Source organism: Taeniopygia guttata, chromosome 19 (genome assembly GCF_048771995.1).
Source record: "Taeniopygia guttata chromosome 19, bTaeGut7.mat, whole genome shotgun sequence".
Lineage (NCBI taxonomy): Eukaryota > Metazoa > Chordata > Aves > Passeriformes > Estrildidae > Taeniopygia > Taeniopygia guttata.
In genome coordinates this window covers 161,220-179,969 of record NC_133044.1, presented here as the reverse complement: position 1 = coordinate 179,969, position 18,750 = coordinate 161,220, and the positions used below count along the sequence as shown (strand labels likewise).

The window sequence follows — 18,750 nt, the reverse complement described above, 5'->3', positions numbered from 1 at the left end:
ATTGTTTTTCCCATTAATGGGTACAAAGGCTGCAGTTTAATTTATAGAAATTATACCCTAGTACCTTCCCAGAAGCATGGCTTTGAATGACAGGTATCTTGATATTGTAAAACAACATCTGAAATAGAGTGGCACAAAAACGCTGTCTCCAGTGTGTCCATAGGGCCACTTCACTGCCCATCAGGACAAATGTCCTGGGGCACTAAAGAGATTGCATTTATAATAATTATGTTAGAATTACAATGATGAATTCTGATAGCTATAACTTCTTCGGGGTTGTGACTGAATGTAAAATTACATATTATCTCTTCATCTTTTGCCATTTGATTTGCATTTCCTTCAGCAAGACTTGGAAAACCTGAAGTTAGTGTTAGCATTGGTACACCTCCCCTGCAGATTCATGGCAAAAACATAAACCCATTTCAACTGATTGCCAAATTCATACCCTTAATAAAGAAGGATTTAAATATAGTGTTACATCCAAGTAGTTCACAGAATGGTGCAACAAGAGTCAAGACGTAAACCAATTACAATAAAAATACCTGAAAATAGAACCTAAGCTGCAAAAAGAATAAAGCTCTGCAGGGATCAGAATTTCTATTTCTCAATGTTGTACAGTTTTGAATGACAGCTAATTCCAAGTCAGAAATTACTTTTCTTTTTAACACAAAGATATTTTATAACATTTCAATCCATGATACACAAACTGTAAGTAAACTTTTGTATGAAATATGAAGATGCATTACTTAACTCTCAAAAGGTGTATTTTGACAGTGTGTTTTTTTTGTCCTTGACTATTTCCTTGATATCAATACACCCCCATTTTCAGTGTTAATGAAATAATAATTTCCAAAAGAAAAATGTCCCATCAGAGAACTCTCCATAGCAGAAGGCCAGGCTGACAAAGGCAGCAGAAAATTTGGTAAATTAAATGCTTCAGCTGTCTTATTGGAATACCTTATCTCAGCTGTCAATTCTGAGGTTACCTATCCAAACCTCAGACCAGAGGTCCTGGGATGCAATTCTGCCTTGCTCTGAGTACTTATGTGAAAAGAACAGCTCTAGGGAACGGGATTTTCCAAGACAGCAGAAACCACAAACATTCTTTCCTTGGAGCTATTCTTAGACTGAAATATTCATCCTTAAATTGCTTCTGTGTCTCCAACTGGATTGTCTGGCAAGCTGACAGACAAATCATAGTAAAATATGTACTTGACAAATATGCCAGGAGAAGTACTTGCAGTCTTGTTACAAAAAGAAAAAAATAAAGGGGGAAAAATTAGGAAAGGAGCAAAATAATAAGATGGAATAAAATACAAATTGCTCAGATGCTCAGGCTCCATGGATAACTTTGGAAAAGGCAGTGAGGATTAGCAAGAATGACAATTTCAACAACTGAGTTAATGTCTTCCAGCAGATACAGGATCTGTTGGCTACTGAGTTCAACAGAGCCTTGACTTGAACAGGCACACAGTCCAACCTCACTTCAGCATGGTGAGAAAATGATTGATTGTTTGATTGATTGACTGATTGCCAAGGCTCTGGTACTGAAATTTGTTTTCTCCCTACAGTATTCACAGCAAGGTAAGCTACGTAATTAAATGGCCCCGAGGTACATTAACTCCACTGAAAGGAAAACACATGATCCTGTCATAAAGCATTCATCCAACAATTCCTCAAAACTGTAAGTGAGGCTGTAATTCGCTGTCACTGTAATCCCGACATTCATTTACTTTTCCAAAATTGTTCTTTCCACAGAGATCATTCTGCCTCCAAAGCAAAACTCAAAGTCATATCACCGACCTGTTAGGTTTAGGTCTTAGTTTTGAGGATTTTTGTTGTTTGATTTTACAATGAGAGGGATTAAATATCTCAAAGCTCAGTTACCCCAGTAAACTGTCTGCCTCCAAAACCCCCAGCAGGATTAACCTTCTCCTAAGGAGTAAAAAAAATGCAACATGAAGAGAGATGTTTCCATGAACCACACTTTTCAGGAGAAAAAATTTGCTGAATATATAATTTTGACTGATTTTTTTTTTAACCACAGCTACTTAGAATGTATTTTAATAACTACTGAACCATTATGAAAAAATTTAAACCCTGAACAATACTTCCTCTACCACACACATAGTCAGCAATGTTTCCCTGTGGCAGACTTATTCAGAAATGGAAATTAATTTAGCTCCTATTTGATTGATCTTTATGCCACAGCTCTTCAACAAAATGGAATTAAGACGACCCATGTAATGTTGTTATATAGTTTCCTTGTGGGGAGCAGAGTGAGACATCTCACAATTCATACTGGTTTTTATTACAATGCAATTTGACTCCTTTTTAGATTTTTTTTTTTTTTTTGCATAGGATTTACTCATTGTATCATTGCAATTCCAATGGCCCTGTAGTCAAAGCAAAGGGACAGGAGGCCCCTGGGGAGAGCTGGCCCCACTGGCACCCACTCTCTGCATGGACTGGGGCAGAGAGATAGAGCCAAGTCATCACACCTTCCCTTGCAAAATTTTCCACCAGATTGTCAGATAAGGCAACCTCTCCAAGGAAATTTTTTAACATATTATTCAGGATTATATTTGTGTTAATCAAGAATTTGTACATCAATGACTTTACAAACCTTTAGGCAATAATTAAGCACCTGAAATTCACATGAAAATCAACATGGAAATTAAAATCACTTATATTACAAAATAACACTGTGCCCTTCTGCAATACCAAAAAAATCTTGTCTTGAAAGAATTAACTCTGATTACAAGGGATGAAAAAACGCAAGATACCCATACAGTTAAATTTAATGTGCATAGTCCCACTGAATTTATTAGGCTTTGAAATCAGGTGGAGGGCTGCAGAGCCTTAGGATGGGCATGTCTCCCCTTGTCCTGCCAAGATTCTGCAGGTTTGGAATTCATCTCAAGCAGCTCTGCCAGCCACCATGCAGCTTCCAGCTGTTGCACTCCTAAGATCACTGTTTCCCATGTAAATCCTTCCATCTCACATCTCCCCTTGGATGCAGTATTTTAAAACATCTATTACAAGTGTCCCAGCAAGGCTGTTTTGTTCATAACAAATATGACATTACTGAAATGTCAAAAAAATATTCGCGTAAGTATGAAGTGTAACTTGTGGAGAGCCAGTAAATGGGAGCCAAGTAAAAGTTCAGGCTCAGTTTCAGAGCCCAGTTTTCACTGAGGTGTTTAAATGAGAGACACTTTCATTAGTGCACAGTTCCCTCCTACTGTGTTAATTGACTTGAAAATTTGAAGGTGTGACTTTGTGCTTAGCTTGGCATTGAGTGGTTCTGAAATTCCAATTTTCCTGTTACCTTTTGAAGCCTTGGGGAATAAAATCACAAAAATCCCTCTGTGATGCTTAACATCTTCCTCCCTGGTTTAATGGTCTTGAGTCACAGTGTGCAGCTGGAGCAAAGACAACCCATGCTGGTACTGACACTGCTGGTTTCCTGGTGATGTCACCAAAGCAGCTTCCGTCTGTGACTGAAGTCATTTAAGGAAGAGCAAAGCTTGTCTTCAATTGGCATGTCTTTGTAAGCAGGCGATGCTGGTGTTCACATTTGTTTTTAGACAATACAAACCACATCACCAGCTGCAGGCTGTGGTGTGCTTGGAGAAGAGCCCTCCATGGGAGAGTGGAGAAGTGCTGAGGTGGCTCCATCCTTCCCATGGATTTCTGTTCAGAACACTGACTGGCGATCTGAGGGTGCTCTCAGCATAAGCAAAAAGTATCTGAATTTGTCTTGGATACTAATGTTTGCAGTAAATTGCAAAACTTATTAAATCAGCTGTGGCTCAGTTTCTGTGCTTTCTTGCCCTTACCCAAGAGGAATCAGAGTTCCTGATCACTCCCAGTACTGCACAGAAAAATGGGGTTCTTCAGCCTACCAAAATACTGCTGAATCCCTACCCCCAAGGCACATCATGTCGTGGTCCTGTTCTCCCCTCTTCAGGAGCAGGATTAGAGGGGTGGAAAAATGAATTAGCTTCCCTAACCCTTCTAGAACAAAACCAAGCAAAAAAAAAAGAGACCAGGAAACATTGCCTCTTTACATACATACTTGGAAAACTAAAGAATGTTGGTGAATTGCTGTTTCAGATGTTCAGATGTGACATTCACACATGCCTTTCTGCCATTTCAAGAGCAGTGGCCCATATCTAGAACATTATCTCCACCAGCAGAACAGAGTCCCTGGTGGAAGGAAAAAAACCTCTAGAAAATACTCTTACTCTGGTGTGACCAACACTCATGGGCTGCCTTCTCTCAGTCCCTGAGCTCAGGAACACTTTAATTAAAGCCAAGCCATGTGCTCCAACAGCTGTGCTTACTAGAGCAACTGTGGCTTTCCCTCTAAAACTAGTTTTTAGATGCTGTTAGCTGTGTTTATACAGATACAGGAAACTTCATGTGGCAAACCATTTGCCAAATACCCTGTGAATTAGCTATTTCCCCTGTGCTAATACTGGCATTACCTGGTTTTAAACTTCAACACATCTGTATGACAGCACTGCAGATAAATCCTCAGCTAAAAAGTTCAGCCTTGAAAGCAATTCTTTGGCAAGCACATTTATGCTGAACACAAAGGACACTCTGCCTAGTATTTCTTTGCTTTTGAGGATCACAAATCAAAGCCACTCTTCTGTTCAGCCACTGCTATTTTGGGAACAGCCCTCTTCCTCCTCTGAGGAGGGAGGTTCACAAGGAGGAAGAGGCAGGAGGTCACATCATCCTGCGTGGTACAAGCAGGGTGTCTGGGAACATCACACCTCTGTAACCAAATTCCTGTCTTTTCATTACCTGCAATACTTAACATGGTAAGTGTGTCACAGGCAGAAGCATACAGGAGATACAGAAAGTCTTGCCCATTATATGCTTTGGATCCTCTTAAGACACGGGTAATTGACAGCCTTAACCCAAATGGTGCTGTGCTAGAATTGTGGCCAAAGCAGCACTGATAGCACAGGGGTATCTCAACTATTACTGAACACTGAGGCACAGCACCAAGGCTTTTTCTGCTTCTCCTGCTGCCCTCAGTCAATAGGGAAAAGGCAAGAATAACAGGCTGGACAAACACACTGAGCAAGAAACATGTCTGTGCAGCATCTTACAGGAAGGAATCTATGATCATCATGGATTATAGACGGAATGTGAATCGACTCATGATGTTGCAGCAAAATATCAGCTGCAGAGGGGAATGATCTGAAGCCTCAAAATTGCTTAGGAAAAACAGGTGAGAGAACAATTTAGTCTAAGGAAGGTCACACTAAGGAGATTAGGTACAGATGTAACAAAGGGGGAAAGCAGTGAACATTAACATTATAGGGCTCTTTTCAGAGGCATTTAGACGTGCTAAATATCAAACAGAATTATGCTCCAAGTCACTCACCCTACTACTGAAAATAAATGCATGTCTTAAATTACAGCTAAACACTCATACAAGAAAATGGCTTCTAGAAAGTCAGAAGCATCATCTCAATAGAAGAAGCAAGCTTCTGCTCTATGAACAGACAAATTCAGAGCAACTCAAATCAGACCTCGGATCTTCGTTCCAGTTCAAGCCACGTCTATGCAATTGATTCCAACAGGACTGATGCATTTTATTCAAATGAAAAGAACAGAACATTCCTGCTCACCTGCAGCAAGAGGCATTATACATTCCACATCAAGTACCTCTCAACAACTTACTAGAACATGATGGTTAAAAATTTGAGCAAGCAGCTGTCAAGGAATTTATCATTCTGATAATATTTGAGGTACAGAAGTCAAGCGTTAATAGACCTGCTACAGTGTAAAAGAGCAGGAAGTCTCGGACTTTTCAGTTCAAAGGAATAGTAACTCTAAGTCCTTTTGATCTGGGGATGACCTGCAAGTCTGCACTTACTCACTCATTCTGCTGACTCCCAAGACAGTCAAGCAGAAAACCTCATGACAAGCAGCTTGGCAAAGCAGCTGCTTACAGGATACACAACAGAAAAGCCACACAGCTGTACTGTGTTTATAGTGATCCTTTCCCAGTATGTTTCTTAATGATTGCAACAATTTATCTTTTTCTTGATGTTTCAATTAAACCAGATCCCAGAACTAGTGAAATCAAGGAAAATCTTTCTGCTGATCTCAGGCACTTTGGACTACTATCTTCTGATTTGTCTTTCATTTGACAATGCAGGTTAAATTTGTGTTAATCAAAGCACTGGTGACACTATCAGAAAGACAATGTGACTTTTCCATGCCATTCCACCACTTTAAAAAAGCCTCCATGAAGAAGTTGACCTTTTCTCAGTCAAACTATAAATGCCAAAGTTGCAGGAATCTATCTTTCAATTACTGTCACCTCGATAGTGAAAAATGCTCTAAGCGCTACACTTAAAACATTACCAAGACCAGATGTATTTTAAAGGCAGTCTTCCCTTTCAGGGTGATTCTCCATTTCTGAAATGCAATTACTATTATGCAACAAATGTGACAATACTGGGGATTAAGATTCAGTTTCAAAGAGGGAAGGACTACTGAAAATGTTGGGGAAGGACAGGAGCACCAGGCACTTGCCTGACTACAAGGAGGGGCTCTTGGCAACTGGCTGGTTGGGGCAATTAATGCCCCTCAGTCCGGCAGAGATCAGAACTTGGTGTCCCACTACATTGGCAAAGTTTCTGCCAGTGCTGTAGGGAATGCTGCCAGCCAGGGGCAGAAGGCACAGGCATCAGCAGCAGGGAAGAGGGTTCCCTGCTTCCTGGGGATCAAGTGTCTTTCCTAACCTCATCCCAAGGTTCCCACTTTTTCCAGAAAATATGTTTCCAAAAGAGTTCCCTAGGAAGCACAAAATAATGTTCAAAACCCTAATTTTTAAAATTCAGCCTGAAGCAATCACAGAAAAGTTCTGGTTAAGGAGGAATGCTGTAAGGAATAAAAATGCTTTAAGGAATAAGGAATAAAAATTGAGAAGGAATGCTGTTCTTTAAAGACATTTTTCCTTTTGCTTTCCTTCCCCTTTGAACTGAATGAGGCTACAAGTCCAGCTTGTCAAAAGAGTAGTAAATATCGCTCTTGAAAGCTCACCAGAGCTGAAACTTTACACAGGCTCAATTCTATTTCAGTTCCATTTGATATTCCAGAGGAGGATTCTTCTCTGCACAGGTGAATGTCAAGTGTTTAATTGATCCCTCTGTGTCACTGTACATCTATCTCATTATCCATATACTCACGAAGTTACAGGATATTCACAATAATTATATACGAGCCCCTCCCCTTCAGGGAAAGGATTGCTACTTTTAACGCTGAGTTTTGGGTCATAAAAAATAAAAAGTATGTATACCAAACTGTATAAAGATCCCTAAACTTCAGTTATTGCTTCCATTTCCCAAAGAAGGCACATTCTTGCAGTGCTAAGTGACAGCATAAAATCCTTAGATAGATGCATAATAATTTATTAATTACTTCTAATATAGACAGAAGCCCTTGGATATAGATATGATACAAGGAAACTGTCATGAATCAGTACCACAGATTAAGAAACATCTGGGTTTTTGCTTCCTCTTATCACTCATTCCATCTTTTTCATTTCCTATTCTTTCATCTCATGCTAGCAATGTTGAATACTAACAAGACGTATGTATTTAACTGTGCTCACTCATTTACATGCTAATTAATTCAGGCTCCAATATATGCATTTTTTACAGGTTTGATAAATCCCTCTTGAATTGGTAATTTGCACCCAAATCCTCTTGCAGGGCAGAGAGAATCATTCAGCTTCCAGCCATCTCCGCCTATGATGTCAGTGCAGGGATTATTTTACTTACAATGTAGGTGAGAAAATCAATCAAAAGATAACAAACAAAGGCCAGATCACACATTACCTGTAGCCAGTATATATATATATATATATATATGTGTATATATATATATAGAGAGAGAGAGATAGATAGATATAGATATTGGATTAGAATCCCATATATATATATGGGATATATATTCTAATATATTGTTTCAAATAAAAGTTATATATAATATAAAGTTTCAATTTATGAAACTTTCAACCCAGTAAACCAATTAATTTTAAAAAGCATTTCAGTCAAGATCAAAAACTACTTTGTCTTGTGCTTTGTTTTTTAATGACACAAATGCAGTGATTACTCCTAAGTGATATCTATCAGAAGTCTCCTGGCAGTTTATATACAACTTTAACAATAGTTAAAGTACCTCAAATACTTTGAGAGTGATGTTAGCAGACTGTTTTTCTGCTGTTATTTCCTTTCATTCTGGCACATTAAACCATGAGACCGAGGAATCTACTATGGTCCCACTGTGTTGTCCTTGGTGCCTTCTGACTCATAGATGCCAGAGGCTCTGAAAGCCTCCAAGGGAATGATAAATATTCAGGAAAATATACTGAAATTAGTAGATATGGGACCACTATGCAAGTACCTAAAATATAATTACCTTACTTGAGGTATTTCACTGAGCTCAAGCCTGTGATTATTGTTTTGAATTACGTTACCATTTTAAAAAATAGGAAAAAAACAGAGCGATGCAGCTAAAAAAGCTCTTCACTATGGAGAATTAAGTGAAAGTTTTGAAAAACAGGATAGTGGGATAGTGTGTAATTAGACATAACATACATCCAAGCAGATATTTACAGTCTTCAGGACAGTAAGACAAACAGGAAGTAAAAACCTACCCAAATACAGCAAAAGTTACCATCAGTTTGGTGTACCAGAGGGTAATTTCATGCTGCATCACCAAAAATGGTTATTCAATTGTGATGTATTCCATTCTGAGCATCTTTTTCCCAGTTTTTCAGTTTGCTTTTTTGTCAGGGAGAACAAAAATAGAAAAAGGAAGGAAAATGGGAACAATAAAAATTTCTGTCTCACCCAGCATAAAATGTATTTCATAGTAAAAGCACTCAGGAATCGGAGGAGAAGAAAAAAATTCCTATTTTTATGCCAAAGCTATATCATAAAATAATAGTTTAAGAACTGCCTGTATTCATAACCTCAGTTTCAATAAAAATGCTGCATTCATAAAAAGAAATATAGGGTGGTAGGGCTGAATTTATCACTGGAATCTGCACACTGCCATAAAGCATGTCCTCTATTAGTGACAACAGCTGTTGGTTTAATAACCCTAGAAAAGACCATTAAATTCCTTCGAATTTCCAATAAACAGATGGAAGAAATGCAAAAGTGTTAAAACATATGGAAGAACATATTGGAATTCAGCAACCTCCTGGAGTGGCCAGGAATCCAACACTGCAGCCTCCAGGCTGTCACGGGTCCCCCCACAGTGCTGGAGGTGGCTTTGCTGTGGAAATAATGGAAATACTGGCAGATGATGGAACTGACTGCATGTCCAGGGGCAGAGGTTGCTCTGACAGTTCACCCTCATGGCTTCTGCAGGCACAGATTTCCTTCCCACTCTATTTCCTTGGGAAGTTCTTTGCACACAGAACTTCAGGACATGCACAATTTTAACACACACAGGAACCCTTTCCCCAATAGCTGGAACAAACCTCTGACTGTGGATCACCTCTGTACTTTCTAGAACAAGAAAAAATTCATTTTAGGAAATGGGAATTTCCTAACAGCTTGAAAGAGAAATCACAATAGGTCACAGATGAAATGTTTCCTGTGAGGCTTTTTGTCTTGTGCTGCCGGAAATCCCCCAGATGGGGAGGGAGCCCCAGGACAGAGTGCCCCTTCTAGAGGCACTGTCATTGAAAACAAGATAAATTAAATCTTCCTCACCAACCAGGCTGCAACTCACTGCATGTGGCCCAGCCAGGAAAGTAGGAGCACCACTTCACTGACCTCACTCAATGGGTGTCTGCATGCAGTTATACGCAGAAGTCTTTACATATTTTACTCCTTATATATCATCTGCAATGGATTTTGTGAAGTTTTTATCTTCCCAATGAATGCAATTCCCACCCAAACAAACTGACAGGCAGTTCATGAGCCATCTAAAATATGCTGCACCTTCCTTGTGTACACAAATAAGTTTGCTCTTTCAAAAGACTACTTTTTCTTCTGCAAAACCCAGTTACAATATTAAGCCATAAATCTAGGTCTTGTCTCATTGTTTATTTATGGTAAATTTTCATAAACAAATGGTTCTTGTCTTCTTTAAATTGACAGCACAAAAAGAACAAGTTTATCGAAGTCATTCCAAACTATATATGATGTAATCATGGTTTTGTAAATCCAAATCAGGTATATAATTATTGCAAATAATATTTCCTGAATTACTTATTTGAGCAGAAAGGCATTTCAGTGAAATTTTGGCTAATAATTGATTGTTCTGAAAATCCATCATTTCAACTCTAAAGAAAACATGCGAGTTGATATGTTTTATTTATATACACATACTTCTACTTGCCATCTCACATGCCTGCCTAACACAGAGTACATCATTAAACCTAGAAATTCAACAGCTCTTTGCTCTATCCCAGAGAAATGTTATAGCTTGAAAGGGTTTAATCCCTACACCTTTTTTTTGGCTTTTGTTTTTTTTCAAAGTGCTGTCAAGCATCACAGTCCTTGCTGAGAATTTCTGGTAATAGAACTAGAAATAGTTGCTCTCTTTTTTGAGCCCAGTACAAATGCCACCAACCCTGCTTTCTCCTTCTTGCCTCTTGCATTCCTCTCAGTTCTTCAGACCCATTTTCCAACCCTAAGTATTCTGTGACTTTCTTTTTTTGATGACTTCATATTGGAAAACCAATTTATCATCCAAATCAATTACTTGTGCATTCTTGTGGAGCAGGCTTTCAATACACCAGTAACAGATACAGGTGAGTTACAGCTACTGCTGTGCCTCTAGACCCCCAAGACTCCCAGTACCTGGCCAGCTGGGAAGCCAGACACAAATCTTTAAAAAACGTGAAACGGATGCACAAGATGCTTACTTGAAGGCCCTCATTCAGAAATTGCCTTAAATTGTCATTCCCTATTCCTCCATAGCAGATGAAAGCTAATTTATCTTTGAATGAAAACATCTGCAGGAGATGTAAAGTGTTTTAAAATATGCATAGTGACCTCACATGGAGCTGGACCTGCTACAGCTTTCCTGAGCACTGATGCAGAGATCAGCTGCAATGCAGGGATTGGAACAGTATCAGGAGCCCCTCTGAGCCTCACTGCAGAGTCATGGGACAGGGAGATGGAGAGGAGCTGTCAAGGACTGCCTCCCCACACAGCCAAGCTAAGACGACATCCTCCAACAGACAGAAAACCTCTGCCTCTTTTAGTCAATGACCCAAAGAGACACTTCACCTGTGGGCTGACTCTTGCAGTTTTAGAGGGAAATTGGTCCAAATAGGGCCCTTGAGCTGTGCCTGTGCTGAGGCTGAGCACAGTAGAGACCAGGTAAGCTGGTGCCTCTGTGAGTCATGGCTTTGCTTGTTACTGGATGCCAAATCACTAATCCCTGCTTCCTGTGAGGCCAATTGAAAAAGGACAATGAAAGCAAATAAACAGAAAAACAACAAACTATTTTTTAAAAGCCCAAAAAAACCCCCACAAACAACCAACACAAAAACTTCCACACAGAAACAGTACTTTCCTCAACAGAACTAGCTAATAAAGAACATAAAGGCATTTGGAGTTTTACTGGGTTAGGCTTCAATCCTTATTACAAAGCTTATCAATTATTGAATCATATTTATATTAATTATTTAGTGAACCTTTTATTTAAACAGGCATTTGGTAGCAGAGAAACTGGAACAAACCATTTAAATCCTCAGCTTTATAATCTAAATAGGTAGGCTTAGTAGAGATAAAAGTCACATTTTACAGTGAAAATCTAATTGCTGGACTCATTTCACCATTCAAATTTGTTTCCACTCCTCAGAAACAGCATGAGATGAAGTTAAAAAGCACCTTTGGTGCCCGGTACGGAGCATGATACCCTCCCCAGCACCCCACAATCCTGCCACAACTTCCCCAATAGTGATGGCAGAAGAGGCCAATGGCCCCTGTCCGATCACCAGCACCATGGGGAGGGACAGGGCTTCTGCCTGCCCCTGCCAGAGCAGAGGCTTAGGGGGTGGTCCTCATCATTCAGCTAGAATGAACCTGCAAACCACAGCTCTCTTCTCACTCAGAGCCAGAGGCAGCTCTCACAGCTGAGCTTTTCAGCTCCACAGCAAACATTCTGATGGGTGCACTTCAGATCTTGCAGCCGCTTCATCCTGGGGTTGCACACAGGACTCATCCACTCACACAAAGAGGATGACTCCCTGAAACTAGAAAACTGAGGATAAGTCTGTAGAGTATTGTGACCAGCAATTATGTCTTTCCAGTCAATATTTAAACTCCAGCAGTGGAGTTTCATGAGGGAACTTGCTCCCAAAGCTCCCTTTGAAAGCTGTACGTGCCTTTCCCAGCTCTGCAGCCAGCACAGGGCTCCTTCAGTGCACAGGCTGTGCTGCACCTGGGCTTTAGAAGTGTTATCCTCAGATGACACTGCAACCTCTGTGTGTGTGTGTGTGTGTGTGTGTGCGCATGTGTTAAGTCTCACCTTTCTCAAAGCAATCAAAGTGCTTTAATTACTTCAATGCTCTATATGCACAGTAATAGAATAGAACTGTTAAAGCTGAATCGTTAATCATTTGAGCTAGATCAATAAATAATCATAATACCACTGTGCTCATAAACAGAACCTTCCAGACACAGACACACTGGAAATAAAAAACAGCCACATGGACATGTGCAAGAAAGAATGAAAACAGACATTCCTCACAAAAGTTTTTTTTTTCCCCTAAGTGTATAATAGTGAGATTTGCAAAGTCTCAGAGCTGTGAACTGATAATTTATTCCTAAAACAATTAGAAGCTTTTGAAAGTTTTAGAACATAAAGAGCAGATTAATAATTATCATATCTGGTATTATTTCTGTACTATAATTTTAAAACTGATCAGACATGCAAAAGGACACACAAACATGAGCAAAGTGATCATGACATGCCAAGGAGCAGTGATGGGGGTCTTGACCTGTGTAGGAGTTTTATGTAACAAATTTCCTGCAGTAATCTAAAAGTTGTGAGAGAAGGGGGGAAAAAAAGTAGGCATCCAGTCACTACCACTCAAACTCCATTTTAATGCCCATGACATCTTGGAGAAATGCCTATTTAATTATGTCCTAATTAGGAGCCCTCCCATCCCCTCATGTCTCAGCTCCCTTCTTCCTCTCAGATAACTCTGGGAACTGGAGAAATAGCAAGCACAAGATATTAAATAAAAATTAGAAGACTTGTCAGCCCTGCTACTTGAGTATTTTCCTGTTTTCAAAACAGAGCCCTGTGTGCTCCACAAAGGTGCTCACCACCAGACAGGGCATCACAACCAGATCCAGTATCCCAGTTCTCACTAACCACCCCTGCAATGTCCCTTTTCAGTGTCTCCAGAGACACAAGTCCTTTTTTCAAGACAAACCTTCTTCTAGTTTCAGCATGTTTCCAGGAGTGAAATTCTTACACAAGATTAAGTAAACAAACAAACAAAATAATCCCAATGCTCCTCTAATAAAATCTACATAAGATAATGCAATTTTCATAGTGCATGAAAATAACAATAAAGATTCAAGCTCTTCTAGAAATCAATGATTCTCCTATTTCAAAAGCTTCTGTGCAAACAATATTTCCTTGAACTAATACAATACATCAAAGTAAAAGTTGTAATTTTACTATAATTGCATCAATAGAGCAGTCACATTCCTCCATACAAAATTCTGAAAATGAAATTTTAAAGCATGGTTCTTAAATACAAGAAGAGAGAACAAAATAACTTATTTTTTTGATAATTAAACGGTTAGCAGCTAAATTGCACTGTAATTGATTGGAAATTGCTTTTTTAATGAGATTTAGTCATGAGCAAATGTTTTTTTCTTCAATACGTCCTATGTGTATTGGGGTCATTTAAAGAGCAAACTGTCCTCCTGGGCTGTCCTGTAGAGATTGAACTTTTCCTAAGAAAAGCTGCATCACCCAGCAAAGGAGTCCCAGACCCGCAGCTCAGCTGTGCTGGGCAGCCGACACTGCAGGGTGGAGGCAGGAGGGCACTCAGGACATGGCAGGCGTAGGCGGTACAGCGGGTGCAGGTGGGCACTCCTCACTGCCTCAGGAAATGAACTTGCACCCTGATAGCTCTGCTGTCTGTTTGGCTTGTGAGCAGTGCTCCAGGAGAGGCCCCAGCCTAGACAGTCTAAATAGATGAAACAATGTGACAGAAAGTACTAAGCGTCTTTTTAAAGATGTATTATTTCAGACCTAATGTACTACTATGATTAATACAGTGCGCACAAAAGATAAAGTAGCCTTTCTTCAACACCAGAAAGGCCATTCAAATATTTGTTTTCAATGATATAGGAAACAGTCTAAAAGAAATCCTGTCCAGTCCAGCTACTTTAAGAGCACTGAGTATGCACGTATTAAACATAAATTATTATTTCACAACCATTAGTTACAGGAATTTTCCAAATGCTACAGGAAAAGAAGATTTAGAAGAATCCTGGTTATTGCAAACAACCTATTATGTACAACAACACGTGCATTATACAGTTAAGTCCTATTTTTAGTGTTTAGTTTCCAAGACTTCTATTGATGTGACTTGGACTGCAATATAAACAGCAGCGATCGCTATCATTTGTTGCTGCCATAGCAACAGAGAAAATTAAAAGGGCAAACACTGAAGCTGAAGTGGCATCACAGTTGTAGCTTATAATTGCCTGACAGTAAAATGCTGTGTGCAGGGTAGCAGCAGCACTTGCAGGTATCTGTGAAGCAGGTTTGCTTGCAGAGATCAAAGTCATTTAGGTCAGGTTCTGAAATCAAGAATGAGCACCAGCTCTCATTTTTCTACAGTTCCTTCTCTTTTTTTTTTTCCCTCTCTCTCTCTGTCATGTAGGTAGATTTTTAAAAAGGAGTTCAGAGCAATCTTACAGAGATTGAAGCTATGTCTCCATTCTTCGGGCTTCTAATTTGGAACTCCAACGTAACTATTATTCGTCACTTCTGTTCTGGATTTTAGAATGTAGTGGAGAACAGAGTCCCCACTATTTATGCAGTTTCCACAGCACAGAGATGAATTTGCTTCTGCTTTGCTGCCTCTGCAAGGTTTGCCATCCCTTGCAGTCATTTCTGCCTATCTTAGTCCACTCACTCTCCCCTACTGCTTACTTGCACTTTTACTGCACTTCTTTCTGAATTTCAGAGACATGTGTTCATATACCATAGGAGAAGATGGTCCTGGTGCTCTATATAATAGTTTACTTTTTTGCAGATTTTTTTAAATAATCAAAAAAGTACTTGAGCTCAAGTTTCTGCCAAGTTTTATCTCAGTGTGACTCAAGACACTCAGAAAGACCTTCAGCAGCAAATGAAGATATGTCAGTTATGAGATACTACACAAGTTAAATAGTTGGGTATGGTTCATGAAATACATGCTGTTTGCTTTAACATGCTGCGGCGGTTTGGGGGCCGTGTGCTGGCTCAACAGATGACTTTTACCCTCTGGATTATTGAAAATCGACGCTCATAGAAGACAACAGTAAGACAATGAGATCCCGCATTGTCTTTTGCGACAGAACCACTGAGAAGCAGCAGTGGGCAAATTTAAAAATAGGTCATTCAGCTTCTCCCCATCAGCTCACTGCAGGGTATATTGTCAGTTTAATTTTCTCATTTAGTTCCTTCTGCTTCCCATAACACTGCTTTTGAATCACAACAGTGTTTGGGAATAGGATATGCCAGCTGGCTTTGCAATATTTTGTGTATACACAAAAATCCTGCCTTCAAATGAGATTAACCTTTGAACAAAATTAATATGCACACAGCATAGTGAGAAGCAGGCACCAGCACACAGCACCTAGGAAATGGAGAACTATGAGGTGTCCTTCATTCTGGTGCCTCAGAGATTGGTGTTAAAATTATCACTACAGCAAAGGATTATTTTAAAAAATACTGCATGGAGAGGCATGTAGGTAAGGATTTACTAGGGAAGGAGGGTCATACAAAAATGGATTGCCTCCTGCCACTGCCAAAGTATAGAAATGTGTCTTAAGCTTTTTTTTTTTTTTTTTTTTAGAAACAGACAGTAACAAAATAAATCCTCGTTACCGAGCAGAACGACGGCACACTTACATTCTTGGCTTCTCTAGTATCTTCCAGCTCTATCTCCTGGGGAAATCCAGGCCGAGTCCTACGCTCCTCCGCCGCTGCCCATGGAAGCGCACGTTGGGTCTTTGTTGCCATCTAGTGACAGAAGGAGAAGTACAGAGACAGATTGCTTACAGGTGTTTTGCGATCCATCCGAAATGTGCTTTGTTTTGGAGACTCTCTTAGTACTGAGACAGACTCCTGGCAGCTGGTACACCTGCACACAGGGCGCCAGAGCCTGCTGGGGGGCTGCAGGATACTCCAGGCCATGGACACCTGGCTCGCTGCTCTCTTTTTCCAGGTGCTGTTATCTTTGACTCAGCTGCGACCTGACGTTATGAATTACTAAATGGTTCCGCGCCTGAGCTGGCCAGGCTGCTTCCAGCTGTCCTCCCGCCCGAGCCCGAGCCCGAGCCCGAGCCCGAGCCCGAGCCCGAGCCCGAGCAGCGGCCCGGTGTGGGGAGCCGGTGCCGGTGCCGCCCAGAGCCGCACGGTGCCATCCGCAGCCACACGGTGCCATCCGCAGCCACACGGTGACATCCACAGCCACACGGTGCCATCTACAGCCACACGGTGCCATCCGCAGCCACACGGTGCCATCCGCAGCCACACGGTGCCATCCACAACCACACGGTGCCATCCACAACCACACTGTGCCATCTACAACCACACGGTGCCATCCACAGCCACACGGTGCCACCGCAGCACCGAGCGCCCAATGCCCCGAGGGCTTTTGCAGGGAAAACGCCTCTCTAACAGGCCAGGTTTTCCCACCCCTTCAAACGGCAGGGCTGGCAGGCTAAGGCCCGGCCTCTGACCTGAGGCAGTTTTGTGGCTCTTTTCAGGGGCAGAATGTTGTAATAGTCACAGGTCAACAACATGTCAAAAGACAGCCTTTAACAGCTTGAGGTGATGTGGAACATGTGGCATTAGAGTCCCTGGGTCGATAGGAACATAGTCTCTTGTAGGAGGGCAAAAGATAATCATCTTTTCTTTTGTAGAGTTTGCCCAATGGCCTTGCTACTATCCAAGACATACCAGGTTCTGTGATCTTCATGGGCTCTTTCAGTCTTCTATTCTGTGAGAGATGGCCAATTACCCTGAACAAAGAAATGAATGCTTTATCACTTAATTGCAAACATATAAAGAGAAAGACTCATCAGTCATGGATGGAAATTGAGGCGGCTGCTGGGTTTGGCATTGTCCATGCACTGACTCCTCTCTCTGCCAGATACTGCAAAATCGCCCACGGTGGTCTGAAAAGAGAACATGCAGAGGAGAGAAGGCTGTGAAAGAAACCTCTGCACAGCGAAGTAGCAAAAGAGCAGGAACTTGGGAATGTGAAATGCATACAAAATACTTTTGTTTCCTACTCAATGGCAAGCATACTCCTGCCATGAGGTTCTTCCTCTGCTGCCTCACTTACAGGAGACCTGGATAACACTAAGGAAAATCCTAGAAACTCTTGAAATCCCCCCTTTGTAGGAGTGAAGATCTCTTGCCAATTTTTGCACAACTTTCTCTCTCCTGACATTATTCTGCTGGATATCCTTTCTTCAAAGAGCAGAGAGGGAAAAAACCCTGAAACTGAAAGGCTCTATCACAGTAACTCCACCCTAAACAGTGGTTTAGCCAAAAAATTTTTAAAGGAGAAACAGCAGCATTGCCAGACAAGTATTAGGGTTTGATTTTCAGTGACAGTTCCACACACAGATTAATTTGCTAATCCTTAGAGAAACTCTGGGATCTCAGTTTCCTTCTTTCCCATATAAGTTTGGTTTACATAAACTGGTACAGCATGTAGCAGGGTTCCTGCACCCCACCCCTGGCTGGCCTCTGTCCCCAGCACTCAGGCATGCTCCAGCCCAGGAGCAGAGGGAGCCTGTGGCACCCTCAGGAGGGAGGCATGGCATGAGAGGTCCCTCCAGGCTGCAGGAACTCAGGGCTGGCTTGTGGTGAGCAGGAGGGTAGGGGCATGCTGCCATCCCCTTCACCTCTTGAGGGATGGTCATGGTAGTATTCAGCCCCTCAAAGCCACCTTGGCCTCCCTGGGGCAGAGCTGCTTCCCTTGGACAAAAGCGGCCAGCTCATGGCAGGTGTCTTCCCTCCATCTCCACCCAGGAGAAACCCAGCATCAGGCCCCAGCCTCGCGTCCCCAGGTGCACGTGGGATTCCCAGCTGTGCCCAGCAGATGCCCAGGTGTCATTGGTTTTCCAGTGCCCTTGGAGTACTTCAGGGTATCCAAGTACATTACAGGCAAAATCTCCAACCTTCATTAGCCTTTCATCCCTGGGGATGCTTTGCTGTGATTGGATGGACTGACAGCACAAAGGCCCCAGGAACAGCACATCCTGTCTCCTCCTGGACCACAGCAATACATTTGTAAATAGGAAACTTCGGAAGATATATAAATTAGAGAGAAAAATGAACAGAACTTCATGTTTTCAAAGCCAAGAAGTTTCAAGACTTTCTGAAGGAAGGTCAAGCATTTGTGTACCTGCTGCTACAACTGATCCCTTATACCTGTTTGATGCAAGTGGTGTCTCTGATGTGACAGTCCCTACCCATTGTGAAACAATG

The 18,750-nt window shown here is 41.2% G+C and overlaps 1 long non-coding RNA gene across 7 annotated transcripts in view; it reads right to left on the bottom strand.

Moving 5' to 3' along the window:
* Positions 1-18,750, bottom strand: part of LOC115497794 (uncharacterized) — a 148,980-nt gene that overhangs the window by 123,708 nt on the left and 6,522 nt on the right. For 6 of the 7 annotated variants that reach the window (XR_012051479.1, XR_012051476.1, XR_012051481.1 and 3 more), the window contains exon 2: positions 16,156-16,266. This is a non-coding gene — a long non-coding RNA (uncharacterized lncRNA). Of the gene's footprint in view, positions 1-16,155; positions 16,267-17,208; positions 17,271-18,750 lie in introns of all 7 variants that reach the window. The other variant, XR_012051477.1, reaches the window with a different exon arrangement.